Below are 16,310 nucleotides of genomic sequence, written 5' to 3' on the forward strand. Positions count from 1 at the left end.
AATTGTAGGAAATTGCATTTCCAACAATTTTCTTTCCCACCATTTATGTCGAAAAGTTGAAAATGGCGGAGATATTAAGCAACAGCAGTTCTCATTTAAAATCAATATGGCGGCTAATGCAACCGCGGAATTTAGTTGAGATTTTAAATTTACACTACTATTGATCTCTCCTAAAGGATAGAATTATAAAATTTGGGGCAACTCGGAAACAAAATTCAATTCAATAATTATGCTCTCCACACCACTTTTTACTATTTTCCCATGTAACTCGGAAAATATCAACCGCATGAAAAAAATTGTTAAAAAGAAATTGTAGGAAATTATATTTTGAACAATTTTACTTGAAAATGGCGTAGATATTGAACAAAATCAATTGCTATAAAATCAATCCGGTCTTACGCTCGCGCCATTACCGCATACGTACTACCTTAAATATTAATTTTAGCAAAAAAATGAAAGAGACCAAAATTGTGTAGAATTTAATTCTCTTCATTTTTGTTTGGATACATATTTGTCATAAAACTAATAATAAACGAGATAATTCAATAATTGAATGGTGGGCTACAACAATGTTGTAAGCGACAGAATTAAGATTATGCAGGAGATGGAAAAAACTTATTGACAAGTCATTTATGACAATACGGATACCAATATTGCGGTACGAAAAACTCGGGGAAGGTAAAATGTTTTTAGCCTGATTGAAAGATGCTCGCATTGGTCATTGGATATACAATAATATTGCATTAAAACCTCACTTTGACCCAATCTGTCGCTTACAACGTTGTTGTAGCCCACCATTCAATTCAATAATTATGCTCCAACTCTCACTATTTTCCCCTCATAACTCGGAAAATATCGACCGCACCAAAAAAATTATAACAAATGAAATTATAGAAAATCGCATTTTTAATAATTTCAGTTTGTACACTTTTTGTCAAAAAATTGAAAATGGCGGAGATATTGACCAAAAACGGTTCTCGTTTAAAATCAAGATGGCGGCTAACGCAACGGTGGAATTCAGTCGAGATTTTAAATTTATACTAATATTGACCCTCCCTAAAGATTAGAAAATAAAATTTGGGGAAGCTCCTAATGCAAGGTTAGGCCTGTTATTCGTCTATCCCGACTGGACTAAATGGACCTCCACATACCATTAGAGTGACTAGAGACATCATTTAAACAGAAGGTATCCCTTGTTTGGAGTGGCCTGCTTGATCACCCGAGCTTAACCCTATAGAGTATTTGTGGCATATGCTTAAAAGAAAAATTAGAGCTCGCCGGGATAATCCACAAAACACCGCACGGCTAGTATAAGCTGCTCTTGAAGGATGGAGTAACCTACCACAACAAAATGTTGATAATTTGATTAGGAGCGTGCCCACGCAAACTGAAGCTTGTATAAGGACTAGGGGTTATAACAATGGCTACCAAAAAACACAAAAAAATAAATAGAAACAATTTAAACATTATTTGTTTTACATTTAATTTTTTTTTGCTATTGACTTTAAAACAACTAATTTCAATTTGTTTGTTAAATACTTTATTGTTTAATTTAATTGTTATCCATTTGTTATTAAATTGCTTTAAAATAAATATTGTTTGACTTCGTGTGTTCGTTTTTTTTTAATTCGCACGAAATAATAAGAAATATCAGGTGATTCCATATAAGTTTGGGTGTGTGTACATGTCAATTCCGACTTTGAGTACTTTGCTTCATTACTCATTATTCCATATCAAGTAATTTCGAACACTGTTCAATCTCCTATATTTCGATACGTTGGTTTCAATGGCGGTTCTAAGTCATCTTTATTTATCATAATCCACGAAACTTCTAAAGGTATATTTACTAAGTTGCACGTTCTAGTGGAGGTTGCAGCTCAGTAGCTGTTCTCCATGTATTGTACAACATAATATATAGGGTGAGGCAGATAAAGGGCCTATTAGAAATATCTCGAGAACTAAAGACAATTGAATTATGAAAATTGGAATAAGGGGGTTTTGAAGACTGATCTATTTAATGAAAATATTTTCATCTATTTGGTACTTCCGGTTATACCGGAAGTTGCTTATAACTTCGTTTTTTTAAATGGGACACCCTGTATATTTTTACATTTTTTGATTCTCCTCGATTTCTTCTTTCTTAAAATATAAGGTTTTGTAATAATATACAGGGTAGGTTAAAAGATAATTACGTTTTCTTATTAATTTCGTAGCAATATTCCCACCCTGTAGGATTGTAGTAGTTTGACATAATAAACTCTATTTATGTTCAAATGATTTTTAATATAGTCTACTATTGTTAACAATTATTAGTGTAGCTAAATTTTTAATTTTAGTATACAGGGTGGGTCGAAACTCGGAATGAGTATTTTCTGAGTTTTCTTAAATGGAACACCCTATATTTTAGTATTGTAATGAAATGATATTTCATGGTACTTTTTACTTCTTAAGCATTCCCTATACCTAACTGCTTTAGTTTGTGCTTAATTGTTAATCGCACCAACAATCACTTCGATGGTATTTTGATACCTCAACCACTATTGGCAATTTTAAGTATCAGTATAGATTAATATGTATTTATTTCCAAAAAATTATTTGTGACTGAATATTTTCACGGCCAACCTATTACAATTTCACCTATTTTGTGTTGCAATTAATGTTTGGCTTTAATCACCAATAACTCACAAATTAAAGAAGTTAGGTATAGGGTATAGGGAATGCTTACGAAATTAAAAAGTACCATAAAATAACATTTCATTACAATACTAAAATACAGGGTGTTCCATTTAAGAAAACTCAGAAAAAACTCATTCCGAGTTTCGACCAACCCTGTATACTAAAATGAAAAGTTTAACTATACCAATAACTCTTAACAATAGTAGACTATATTAAAAATCATTTGAACATTAATAGAGTTTATTATACCAATCTACTACAATCCTACAGGGTGTTAATATTGCTATGAAATTAATAAGAAAACGTAATTATCTTTTAACCTACCCTGTATAATATTACAAAACCCTATATTTTAAGAAAGAAGAAATCGAGGAGAATCAAAAAATGTAAAAATATACAGGGTGTCCCATTTAAAAAAACGAAGTTACAATCAACTTCCGGTATAACCGGAAGTAGCAAAGAGAAGAAAATATTTTCATTAAATAGTTCATACCTCAAAACCCCTGTATTCCAATTTTCAAGATTCTCTTAGCTTTAGTTCTCGAGATATTTCTAATAGGCCCTTTATCTGCCTCACCCTGTACAATTTTACCAGGGGTAGAAATATTAGTTATACTATTAGGTGATTCAATAAGTTCAGGTTAAAAAGAAAACGCTCCGTAACACCTTTAAGTCCAAGTAATGAAACTTAAAATAGGACAAAACCTCGCAATTTTTACAGAATGGATCGATTTGCTTGAAAATTTGAAAATAAGTAGTGGATAGTCCAAGGATCAAAATCTATATGATACCGAAAGGCGCTTTTACCATGGGGGTGGTTGCCACCCCATCTCGGGGGTGGAAATTTTTTATTATATTTTAACCGCAAAAGTTGGTAAAACCATTAATTCTAAGCAAAAAACGTTCTATACATTTTTTTGGTAAAATTAATAGTTTTTGATTTATTCGCTATCGAAAGTGTTAGTTTTATATCAATGATTTTAATTAGTTTTCTGCTAATAACGCCAAAAGTTTTCGTTTTATCAAAACAACTTTACTTAACAAAAATGTACCTTTTGAAAAAATAAACAAAACCGTTTTTTTTTCATTTCCTTGAAGACCAATAGTAATCGAGCAATACTTTATTATATGTTAGCCCTTGTTCGTCAAATGCTAAATATTGTAGTTTCAAAGTCAAAAGACGGGAAAACTATGCATTTTCGAGGATAACTTGTTAAAACTAATTTAAAGTATTTAAAAATATCTATCTCCAGAAATAAGAAAAAAGTCTCTAGCTCAAAACATAAGTGACTTATAATGAAAAGAATGTCCTTTCCTATTTTTTTTCAGCGAAAAAGTGATCGGAAGCAACCTCCAAATCACCACCCTAATTAAAATTAGTCATTGATCTTATTTGGTCTTCAGAATAGAAAGATTAGCATCAGAGATACGAAAAAATGTTTAAATATGAAATTGTAGCTTATTTAGTTCCCAAGAAAATGGTTTGCAAAAATTTTTTCTACTGCAACAATTGAGTGATCTATTGACAATTAAAACTTATAATAACATACAAAAACCACCTTTACCGACCCATTCAAAGTCACCTCTTTTTGTGGCTAAGGATTTTTAAAAGATTTAATATTAATAGGATTATAGATCTTGTAAAAACCTACAAAATTATTTTTTACCAAACTTTCTGAGATAAAAAATAAAAAAGTTACGGTTAAAAAGTCAATATATTTTTTTGAAAAAAAAAAAAAAGGAGAAATCCAATTGTAAGCACAATAATGTAAGTTAGCGGTGTTTTTAGTCATTGGCCTTATTCATTCTTCTTTATTTATGTATTATTAATAGATTCTAGAAGCTTGACTGGCTTAGAATGATTAGTTTTTAAGAAACTGGAGTTAAAAACGAATAACGAATTTTTGTAATTGAGTAAAACGTGCCATTTTCTTCAGAATAGAAAGATTAGCATAAGAGATACGAAAAAATTGTTTCTACAGCAAAAATTGAGTGAATCGTAAATGAGTATATCGAAAAACATTGATTTTTTTGATATAAAACTAACACTTTCGATAGCGAATAAATCGAAAACTATTAATTTTATCAAAAAAATGTATAGAACATTTTTTACTTAGAATAAACGTTTTTATCAACTTTTGCGGTAAAAATAAAATAAAAAATGTCCACCCTCGAGATGGGGTGGTAACCACCCCCGTGGTAAAAGCGCCTTTCGGCATCATATAGATTTTAATCCTTGGACTATCCACTACTTATTCTCAAATTTTCAAGCAAATCGATCCATTCTGTAAAAACTGCGAGGTGAAAAGCTTCGGTTCCTGGAGTACTTCATAAATCCGGTAACCATATTTGACGGATGAAACATAACGTTTCTACAAAAATATACTCTTAGTGCTAAGCGTCCACTAGTATAGTGGTTTACTTTTAGGAAATTTAGAACATCAATATTTTAAACCAACTTAAATTTCTTTGCTTCGATATATTATTTTTTATCGTATTCAACGTCCCCCAGTATTGTCATATTAAAGCTCTTCTGTGCTCTATTCTTCACTCCTATTTTTTTCCCAATACGTTTTTTAGTGAAAACCAAATAAATGAGTTTCAAATTGCTGAGATGATTTCTCCTCTCGCACTTTTTAAATTGTATCGGCCATTGAAACCCATTCATCAAAACAAGCATGAAGGTGAAGGTCCTCCAACGCTATAAAACAAAAAGAAGAAAGTGAAATGGTAGCCCAAGGCAGTGTTGATTTTTAACAAATCAGGTTCCGCATGCTATGGTCAAGACAAATTAATACAAAATCGGTTCATTTGATATAATTGTTTCTTGTTTCTAAAGGACTGAAAAGTTTTGGTTCGTTTTATTAAATATGTTTTCTTTTTTCTTATTCTTTTTCCTTCTGCTTTTTATTCTTAAGGTTTTTTCTTAATAGCTTTCTTTATCTTCATATTATCCAAAAGGTTATCTTCCAGTCTTTTATCTTCCATTTTTCTATGTATATGTCTTTTATATTATATGTCTATTGTATGTCTAGATAACGAAAAAGTAATCAGGCTAAGGGCATTTTGGGAGTTGTGTGTTTTTTATCAACAACTCTATTTTATCTCCATATTTTTTAAGCTTTTTATCTGCTTTTTGGCGTAGAACTATTTCTGCAATATCTAGTTTTGAGTGTGAAAGGTTGCTCCGTCCTGTTAATAATAATAATAATATAATAATAATGTTTATAGATAGTCTAGCAAACGAAATGGCTCGTGCCGTACAAGAGTTTAATGGAACAAATCCAGTTAGCAGACCACCGCTACCACGAATAAACTCTTGTAAGAAACTAGGTGCGCTGTTACAAATTGTGAACACTGAAGTCCTACCCAATTATGTCGTAGAAGCCCACACATTGGAATATCTGCATATGCTAATCTACTGTGCAGCAACAGCAATTGCTAATGTAATGGGCGTTAAGATCAGAACACGACGGGGTACTAATAACGGAAGGACTGGTAACAGAATTGCACCCTGGGAAAAGAGACTTCTCGGAAAAATTGAATTACTGCGTAGGGATATTGGTCAAGTCACAGAATATAATATAAGAGGTGTAACAAGTAGAAAAGTCATTAAGAGAGCTGAAGAAATAATGCGGAGCACTGCAAGACACTCGAGATACGATCCAGAAAATAACACAGTCCAACAGTGTCTGGATACATTAAAAGAAAAACTATCCGTCTATTCAGGACGATTAAGAAGGTATAAAGTTAGTAACAACCGAAAATGTGACAATGCACCTTTTGAGAACTCTGAGAAGGCGTTCTACCGAAAACTCAATTCCATCGTAGAAAGTGTCGACAAGTCTTACCCAAGCCAAGAAGAGATTCATGAGTTTTGGGGCAATCAACTTTCCACACCAGCTGCTCTTAACAACAATGCTGACTGGATAGAAGATACGACGCACAACTGTCACGACTACGTCACAGCTAACTACGAACCATTCACTACTGAAGAGGTCTCAAATATCATCAAAGAGCTTCATAACTGGAAATCTCCTGGACCAGACGGAGTTCAGAACTTCTGGCTTAAGAAGTTTTGGAGTATTCATGAGTGCTTATCAACATTAATTAATCATGTTATTTCTAACTCGCAGGAAATACCATCATTTCTAACTCAGGGAACCACTTATTTAATACCGAAGGATCAAAATAACACCCAAGATCCAGCCAAGTACCGCCCAATTACTTGTCTTCCAACCTTGTATAAATTGGTCACATCCTGTATAACCCGGCGTATCTACCAACACTGTGCTCTAAACAATATCATAGAGCCTCAACAGAAAGGATGCTCTAAGGGTTCTATGGGTTGTAAAGAACAACTTATCATCGACTCACTCATTTCTAACCAGGCATTCACCAAAAAAAGGAACCTCTTTACTGCCTTTATTGATTAAAAAAAGGCCTTTGATTCGGTGCCTCATGAATGGCTTATAGATATATTAAGAATATACAAAGTCGATGATAACATAGTGACTTTTTTAAGGCATATAATTACAAGTTGGAAGACTAAAATTCACCTCCAAATACCTGGTGAAAACAATATCGAAACGGAAAATATCGCAATCAACCGGGGCCTGTTTCAAGAAGACTCGCTGAGTCCATTGTGGTTCTGTTTGGCTATGAACCCCCTATCACAGCTATTAAACTCCACTGACTCAGGTTTTAGCATTAAAAACAACAATACTGTAGTAGCGAAGCTTAATCATCTGTTGTATATGGATGATTTGAAATTAATGGCTTCTACTCGAGACAATCTAGAACAGATGCTAAAAACAGTAGAAACATTCTCTAATGATATTAATATGCACTTTGGACTAGACAAGTGCTGCGTTTTAAATATAGTCAGAGGAAAGATACAGCCCGGTGGATTCGATATGCACAATGGCCAGAACATCGAGGCCATGGGTGAAAACGATATAAATACAAATATCTTGGAGTAAAGCAGGCGCGGAAAATTGACCGTAAGCAAATGAAAACTGAGATAACTACTGAGTTTATACGAAGGATAAAACAGCTGCTTCGTTCACAGCTTAACAGTAAAAATTTGTTTAAGGCACTAAACAGCTACGGTTATTCCGCGCTTAGCTATTCATTTGGTATTGTTAAGTGGACAAAAACAGATATAGAAAATCTTCAGCGAAAAGTACGAACACACCTCACAAAGGCACAAAAACATCATCCTAAAAGTGCAGTAGAAAGAACGACATTACCACGGAATCTAGGAGGAAGATGGAATATGGATATAGGTGAGCAATTGGATAAACAAATTGCTAATTTAAGAACTTATTTTCAGATGCAAGCTGAGACATCTACTCTACATCGCGCTATTTGCGCAGTAGATGACACAACACCGATCAAACTGAGGGAACCAGAAATGCGCATAAACCACCTCACTAAAGACGAAAAAATGCGCAGCTGGATGGGTAAACCTCTGCACGGGCGACATCCCAATGAGGTCAGCCAAGACTACGTCGGCAATACAGCGTCGAACTATTGGTTGACATCAGGAAAGTGTTCCCTGAAACGGAGGGTTCATTACTGGCCATTCAGGATCAGGTTATACCAACCAGAAATTACCTGAAATATATCATCAAAGACCCTCAGGTTCAAAACGACAGATGCCGATATGGATGTCAAGCCCAAGAAACCATCCAACATCTTACAGGGGGCTGCCAGGCATTTGCTGCAACTGAATATAAGGAACGGCATGACGCAGTGGGAAAAATCCTTCATCAAGAGATAGCTATCAAGCTGGGACTTCTCCAAACGGACCATTTCCCGTATTATCAATACTTTTTTTATTTTTTTTATATATATTTTTTTAATTTTGTTCACTTGTTAAGTCAATAAAATAATTTATGTACAATATTACGTTGATTTTACGTGTGATTACGTGTTGAAACCATTGTTGATTTAAAGCTTGGATGGTTTTCGCGACCTTTTCCGTATGACCGAAAATTGCACTCCACGATAAAAATTGTTTCTGCAAAACTGAGAACCATCCTGAATCTACCATGAACACGACATTCACAGACGTTATAACAACGTTTGGAAACCACTCAGTACGTTTCGGCGTATGATGACACATAGCTACCTACACTAAAATTGAGTAAAACCAATTTATCTGTAACCGCGAGGAAAAGACACGACAGACGTTCGTTTATGCGGTGCAAATGACCTTGAGAGTTTCAGTTAAATCTGTTCAGTTATACATAGGCGCCTACAAATTTGAGGCATACGCATTTCAGTACTGTTTGCGTACTGTACGCATTTCAATTGCCATTGTTGTTGTTTTCTTCGAATAACTTTGGAGGTCATATTCTTTTATGACCTCTCTCTCGTATCTTGTTCCTTCTTCCGACAATTAATACCGTATGGTTTCTATGGGCATATTGGATGTTTTTAACTGTCCTTCCATTAACTTTAATGACGTTAACAGGAGACTGTATTGGACTATATGGAGAAATCAAAGAAAAATCAATTCGGATTAATCAGTTAATATAATACCTACACAAATAAATATGCCTAAAAACAACAGTAGAGGGAAGAAAAATAACTTTGCACTAAAGAAACAAAATATAGCCCACAGTTTGGTCATTATCTTTATAAAAAGATCGTAATCAGTCATCTTACTTTCTGTCTTAGTGCATTATTTGTACGTGGCCAAACCATCGCAGTTTTATTTCGTTGATTTCGTCATTTATTGTATGTGTGACCTTCATTATTTCTCGTATCCGTTCATTGGTGACATATTCTATTCTTGATCTTCCTGCAGCTCTTCTCCAGAAATCCATGTCGGTGACTTCTAACATTCGTTTTGATTTTTCCTTTATAGGATATACTTCGCAGCTGCATGTTATAATGCTTTTCACTACGGCGTTATAGATCTTTTTCTTGTTTTGGTTGTTTATCTGCTTGTCCCAGAGTACTGAGTTTAGGAGCGTAATTGCTTTCCTGCCCTGAGTATTTCGTTCTTTAATGGCTCCGTCCAGTGTTCCATCATTCGTGATTTTCATACCCAGGTATTTATATTCGTTACATTTACTGATTGTTTCTCCTTCTTCTAGTATCAAGTCCTGCTGCGTTCCACCGATATTCATATATTTGGTTTTTCCTATGTTGATCTCTAGTCCCCATTTCCTGTATTCCTCTATTATCTTTCTTGTCATTTAACACAGTGATTCCCAACCGGGGGGCAATCGCCCCCTTGGGGGCGATTTGAGATTTTCAGGGGGGCGATAGAGCGCAGGGGGCGATATGGGGGGCAATAGAGAAAAGGGGGCGATAAGGTGGGCGATTAGCATCTGGGAAACGAGAAATGGGTAATAGAGAAGAAAAAACAATACTTTCGATCGGATATCCATAGGATAATAAAAAGTAATTAAATGTACACCAATGCAGGTAATAATAACACAAACATCTCGTCTAGTAACAGAGGGCTATGAATCATGATACAATTTAATTCTATAGGTAAGTAATACATTATAATTAATTCTGCATTTTCCTTTTATCGAGCTTTCGTATTGGGCGAACATCCGCACAAAAGAGAAAGGGATAGAAGTGGGATAAGAATGATGAGAGTAGGTACCGACCCTGCCGATCTAACTAACAAAAAGTATACGGCCGAAATTGTGGTCGTTTTGTCATCTATCTATGTTGGTCTGTGTCCATTGAACTGGCAAGAACCACAAGTTGTTAACGAGCAGGGAACCATGTTGCCCTTTGAGCACTCCTAGCACATTTCATCTTGTAACATCGACTTGGAGTCGCTACAAATATCACTTAATTATTATGTAAACCATTAATATCGATGTAACCTTTTTAAAAAAGTTGCTAGTTTCTTTTACGAAGCAGAACGCACTGAGGATGATCTGATTCAGATTGAAAACGTTTTGCAAATCCTTTTGGAGGACTTCTATGTTTTTTAATAAAACTTTTTATACCAATATACAAAAGAAGTTTTTACTTCTGTATGGTTCATCTATCTATCTTTTGCCCTTCATTTGTCCAAAGTTGAACGTAGGCCTCCCCCTTATTTTTCACTCTTCTTCGTTCAGTGCTAATCCTGTTCATCTGGTCACAGCGTATCTTTTTGGGTCATTCGACGATCTCATCTGTGGTCTGCCCTTTCCTCTTTTACGGTCTCAAGGTCTCCAGTGGATTATCGCTTCATTCCATCTTCCGTCTTTTTGTCTGTTGTTTTGTCATGTTTTCCACTAGAGAGTAGCTGCTTGTTTGTTTAGATCTTTCACTTTGGTTTTATTTCTGATCCAAGTATTTTTATTTTTGTCACTTAGCTTGATACCCAGCATCTTTCTTTCCATTGCCCTTTGAGTATTGGCCATCCTTTCCATATTTTCCTTTGTGAAGGTCTGGGTATCAAGCTAAGTGACAAAAATAAAAATACATGGATCAGAAACATATTGGTCTTGTCATAGATGAGGTAAATAAAATTAAAGCAAAACCAAAGAATGATGGAATAGTTTGTACACTCTGGCACTCTGTAAAGAAAATGATGAGATATTTAATACATTGCTACTCCAGTACTACATACATACGGAAGTCCGCTGGCTTTCGAAAGGGAATTGCTTACGGCGGTTCTGCAGCCTCATGGATACTGTTATCGAATTTCTTATAACTACTGACCCCACACTGAGTACAGCACTACAAGAGAAGCGAAATGATATCGCTTAACTATCAGATATTTCTGAAAAATTAAATGGAACGAATCTGGAATTACAAAGGAAGAACATAAATATGGCCAAAGCGAAGGGAGTAGTTGGAGCATTCATTGACGAACTATCTATTTTTGAAGACAATATACAGAGAGGAGGTCTGACCAAATTCCCCAGAAATCTTCATGTGGTTATTCTGAGGATCTTAAAACATATTGCCTCCACCTTGGAGGGGATTTGAGGTACATAGCTATTAACCAACATTGAGCCAGACATAAAGAAATTATGTGAGTATCACCAGGCCCAAGGGAGAAATTAACAATTATTATTACTAACCATGTTCACCAACACGTGGACAAAATGCAAGAGGCACAAGATCGAAATAGAGGGAAAATTATGAGAGAGATCTATGTCCAGCAGTGGAAAAGCGAAGATTGAATGATGACTTACCATATATCATTTTACGAAATGTAAAAATAAATCAATATTGTACTGATTAATTTTTTGTTTCAATTTAATTGGGGAGGGGGGCGATTATAGTATTCACAACTGGTAAAACCTATCTAAGGGGGCGATCATGGGAAAAAGGTTGGGAACCACTGATTTAACAGATATACTCGCTGAATATCGCTAAATATGATGTAAAACCAATACAAAATCACCTGACTATAATATCGCGAAAAACTAGACCGGCAACTGGCCTGATGCTCTCGCATCTCGTGTATATATTAAAGAGAAAATAAATATAAATTAATATAGGACTTCAGGGCATTGCAGTTTGAAAGGGAACATATCAACTTTCCAACCTGCTGACGGAGTCCAGTCACGATTCGTATAGTTTTTATCACATTGAATTGATTTGTTCCATCTTAGATTGTAATTTATTTTTTAAATCATATCGGCAATTATATTGAAGTATGAGTAAACGAGAAGAGATATCAGTACTCTGAGGAACGTTCTTCTTTCTGTTTCAATCTACTGTTGTCATCAAGATGTATGTAGGTTGATAGCCGTTATCAGAGACTCTTTTCAATTTTGTTATAATATTATTAACGTTAACCTATCCAGGAAATGACAAACACGGGACGCACGGGATGCTCAAAACTGAGTAAACTGAGTGGATGTTTAAAAAAGGATAGAAGAGTACTGGAAGAAGTTATAGAAGAAACAAGGAGGTGCAAATACATTAAAATAAGTAGTAAGGAAAAGTGAATGTGGTAAAAGGGACGGAAGACAATATACCCTTTCATATTGGTGGAACCAAGAAATAGACACGCTAAGAAAAAAATGCAAAGAAACAAGGAGGAGGGCAAAAAAATGTCAAATTAACCTTAAATGATCTTTTTTTAATTTTTGAAGTTATACTTCTTTACCGGCGATAGAGGGTGATTTTTTTATATGTTAAAACCTATCAGCCCGGCGCATGCGCATTATAACTTTGTTCTGATTGGGTGTTCAAATGACATGTCAAAAATTATCCGATATGGCAGCTGTGGTTTGGAGGTAAAGGTAAAGGTAAACAAATGTATAATATATTAGTTTTATTGTTGTGAGGACAGAAACAAAAAAGTTTATAATATTGTAGTGACTTTTAAATAGTTTTTAAAAGCAACAGGTACGTAATAATAGTTAATGTATCATGGGTATAAACCTACCTATTTGATCTGCCAAAATACATAGTATTTAATACTTTTATTTATATATTTTGATTACCATCAAAATTTCTATCAATATTCACCTAATATATTGTTTTTTTACTCTATGTTTTGTTGTATTTTTTCAATTCTAAATCATTTCAATTCAAAATTAAAATAATTTGATCAATTTTCAAAATATCAAAATATCACAAGTTTAATCCGTTTAGTTAGTCGATCTTCGTAAATAATGACACATAGTGTCCGTGGCTAAGCGGAGAAGGCGAATGAATTCCAACACCAACCGCTCTTATCAGCGCTGGTTCGAGTCCCAATAAAAACTTTCTTTTTTGTTTTTTTTAATACATTTTATGATTGTAAGTATATTTATTATATAATTGTATTTTCAGAAAATACGTATTTAGTTAAAAAAAATTTCGACAATTAATGTTCAGACATCATTTGTGGCTTGTTTAATATGTTTGTGTGTGTTTTATTCTTTTATTATTTTAATTTTTGGCACTGTTCTAATAAAAATGTTTGAGAAGTAGTAAGTATAAATTAGTTTAATATTTAAACAAAATATAAATAAAAAGTATATTAATTTCGTTTAAATCATATAATAGAAGTATAACTTCTGACGTGCGTACAAAGTACACACACATTCTTTTTTTTTATTACATTCTCTTTGTACGTTTTTCTCTTTTACTCCTGTCTCAGTATTGGGTGATTAACTTCTGGACGTTGAACGGTTGAACATGCCGGAATTAGTTGGTGCCGCTCCTAGACTTCACTTAATATACGTATTCCTACTTTTTTGATACTCACTTTTTAATTGAGAAGAATTAAAGAGAAGTAATAAGGAGTAAAAATGACACATGGGAAAGAAAGTGCGAAGAGGTGGAAAGATACATAGGCGGATCCAAAGTAGCTGAAGCAACGAAAACGATAAAAAATATCAGAAAAGAAAATAAAGGGCAGAGTAATTTAAATTTAATAAGTACCAAAGAATGGGAAGATTACTATAAGACACTACTGAGGGAAACTAGACCCGAATTTGAGGTAAATCAAATGGAGATGCAGACGAATGTAAATGAACAAGTTAGAAGAATAACTACAGAAGAAATAAAAGAAGCCTTATTAGAATCAAAAAATGGGAAAGCATCAGGACCTGGAAATATCCCCATCGAACTGATAAAATATGGACCAGACATACTGCACGAAATAATGACGGAACTGTTCAACAAATGCATGTTACAGGGAGAAAAAATACCAGAAGACTGGAATTGTGCATACATTAGCTCGATTTACAAAAAAGGAGACAAAACGTTGTGCAAAAACTACAGAGGTATAAGTATAACCAGTGCAATGGGGAGGTTGTATGGCCGAGTATTAAAGAAAAGGGTGGAATTAGAAATTCAGGACATGGAAGAACAGAGTGGTTTTCGCGCCGGTAGATCGTGCGCAGATAACATATTCGTGATGCAACAAATAATAGAGAAAAGAAGAGCAAGGAATCTGTCTACTCACCTAACATTTATTGATCTGGAAAAAGCCTACGACACGGTACCTTTAAAGAAACTCTTTGACATTTTGACCACGATAGGCATAAGCGAAGCATATGTGCGAGCAATTCAAAATATGTATCAAAATCCGAAAAGCTGTATTAAGCAGGGAAAATCTATGTCGAAACCATTCCCTGTTACAAAAGGTTTAAGGCAAGGGTGCTGCTTATCGCCAACACTGTTTAAAATATACATCCAGAAAGCTCTGGAGCAATGGAGGAAAACAGTTGCTGGGATGGGAATAATGATTGAAGAAAACTGCTTAACAACTTTGTTTTTTGCTGATGACCAAGTAATTCTTGCCAACGATGAACATGATATGGATTATATGCTAAGAAAGTTACAGATCGAATATGAAAAATGGGGCCTATGTATGAACATGGAGAAAACGGAATATTTGAGAATAGGAGAGGAAACCGAAGATCCGGAATTAGAGTTAAGAAATATAAGGAAATGTAAGGAATATAGATATTTAGGAAGCATAATATCAGAAGAAGGAACTACAAAAAGAGACATACAACATAGGATACAGCAAGGAAGGAAAGCAACTCGTATTTTAAATGGTCTACTATGGTCTAACAAGGTGAAGCTGAACACAAAGTTAACAATCTACAGAACAATTGTAGAACCTACATATTATAACTTATGGAGCAGAGTGTTGGCAACTCACAGGAAAGGAAAGGAAAAATATAGAAGTAGCGGAAATGGATTACTTACGTAGAGCATGCAGAGTATCTAGATTAGAACATGTACCAAATGAGGAAATAAGACGACGGACAAATAGTTTATATTCCACGGTTGACCATATAGAAACAAAGAAATTGCTATGGTATGGCCATGTTATGAGGATGTCAGAGGAAAGATGGCCAAAAAGAGCATTAAATTACACACCCATAAATAGAAGAAGAAGAGGAAGGCCTACAGAAACATGGAAGAAAGGCATAGAACAGTCTATGGTAGATAGATCTATTGACGAAAACGAATGGGTGGATAGAAAACGATGGCGGGCGAAATGTGGGATGCGGAGGAGACCGTAGGAACCCCACTACTTATATATATATATATATATATATATATATATATATATATATATATATATATATATATATATATATATATATATATATATATACTTTTTAATTGTCCAACATTCAGTTCCATGCCTCATACTTATGGCAGTGTTATAGAATTTTCCTTTTAGTTTCATTGGAATCTTTCTGTTACACAACACATCACTGACTTCCTTCCACTTCATCTATCCAACTCTATTTTTACTGCTTGCATCTTCATCAGTTTCCCTATTACTATGTGATACCGATCCTAAGTACTTAAAACTCTATCTTTTCACAACCATTTCACCATCCAAAGATATAATTTGATTTGTAATCTAAATCTTCAGACGTACGATAAAGGCCGGTATACATGAGACCAGTAAGAAAGCAAGTAAAGTGGTCAGGATACTTTCTAAGGAAAGGATCCTTGCCTTAAAATATGACTCAAGTAAACGTTTACAAAAGGCAAGTAACCTGCCCACTTTACTTGCTTTCTTACCGGCTTCATGAATACCGGCCTTTATAGACAAAGTAGCGGGAGTTTTACTCGCATTATAACACTTTTTAATTTACCAATCCTAGTGTAGTTCAAATTGTACTGTACTACTTGTATAAAAGATTATGTCTTCCATTAGTATTTTATTTACTATTTCACGTTTACTTATA

At 34.3% G+C, this 16,310-nt stretch overlaps 1 protein-coding gene across 11 annotated transcripts in view; it reads left to right on the top strand.

The window, feature by feature from the left end:
* LOC114331769 (mitogen-activated protein kinase-binding protein 1) overlaps positions 1 to 16,310 on the top strand; it is a 742,485-nt gene that overhangs the window by 400,287 nt on the left and 325,888 nt on the right. The window lies entirely within an intron of this gene.

This window comes from Diabrotica virgifera, chromosome 3 (assembly GCF_917563875.1).
Source record: "Diabrotica virgifera virgifera chromosome 3, PGI_DIABVI_V3a".
Classification (NCBI taxonomy): Eukaryota; Metazoa; Arthropoda; class Insecta; order Coleoptera; family Chrysomelidae; genus Diabrotica; species Diabrotica virgifera.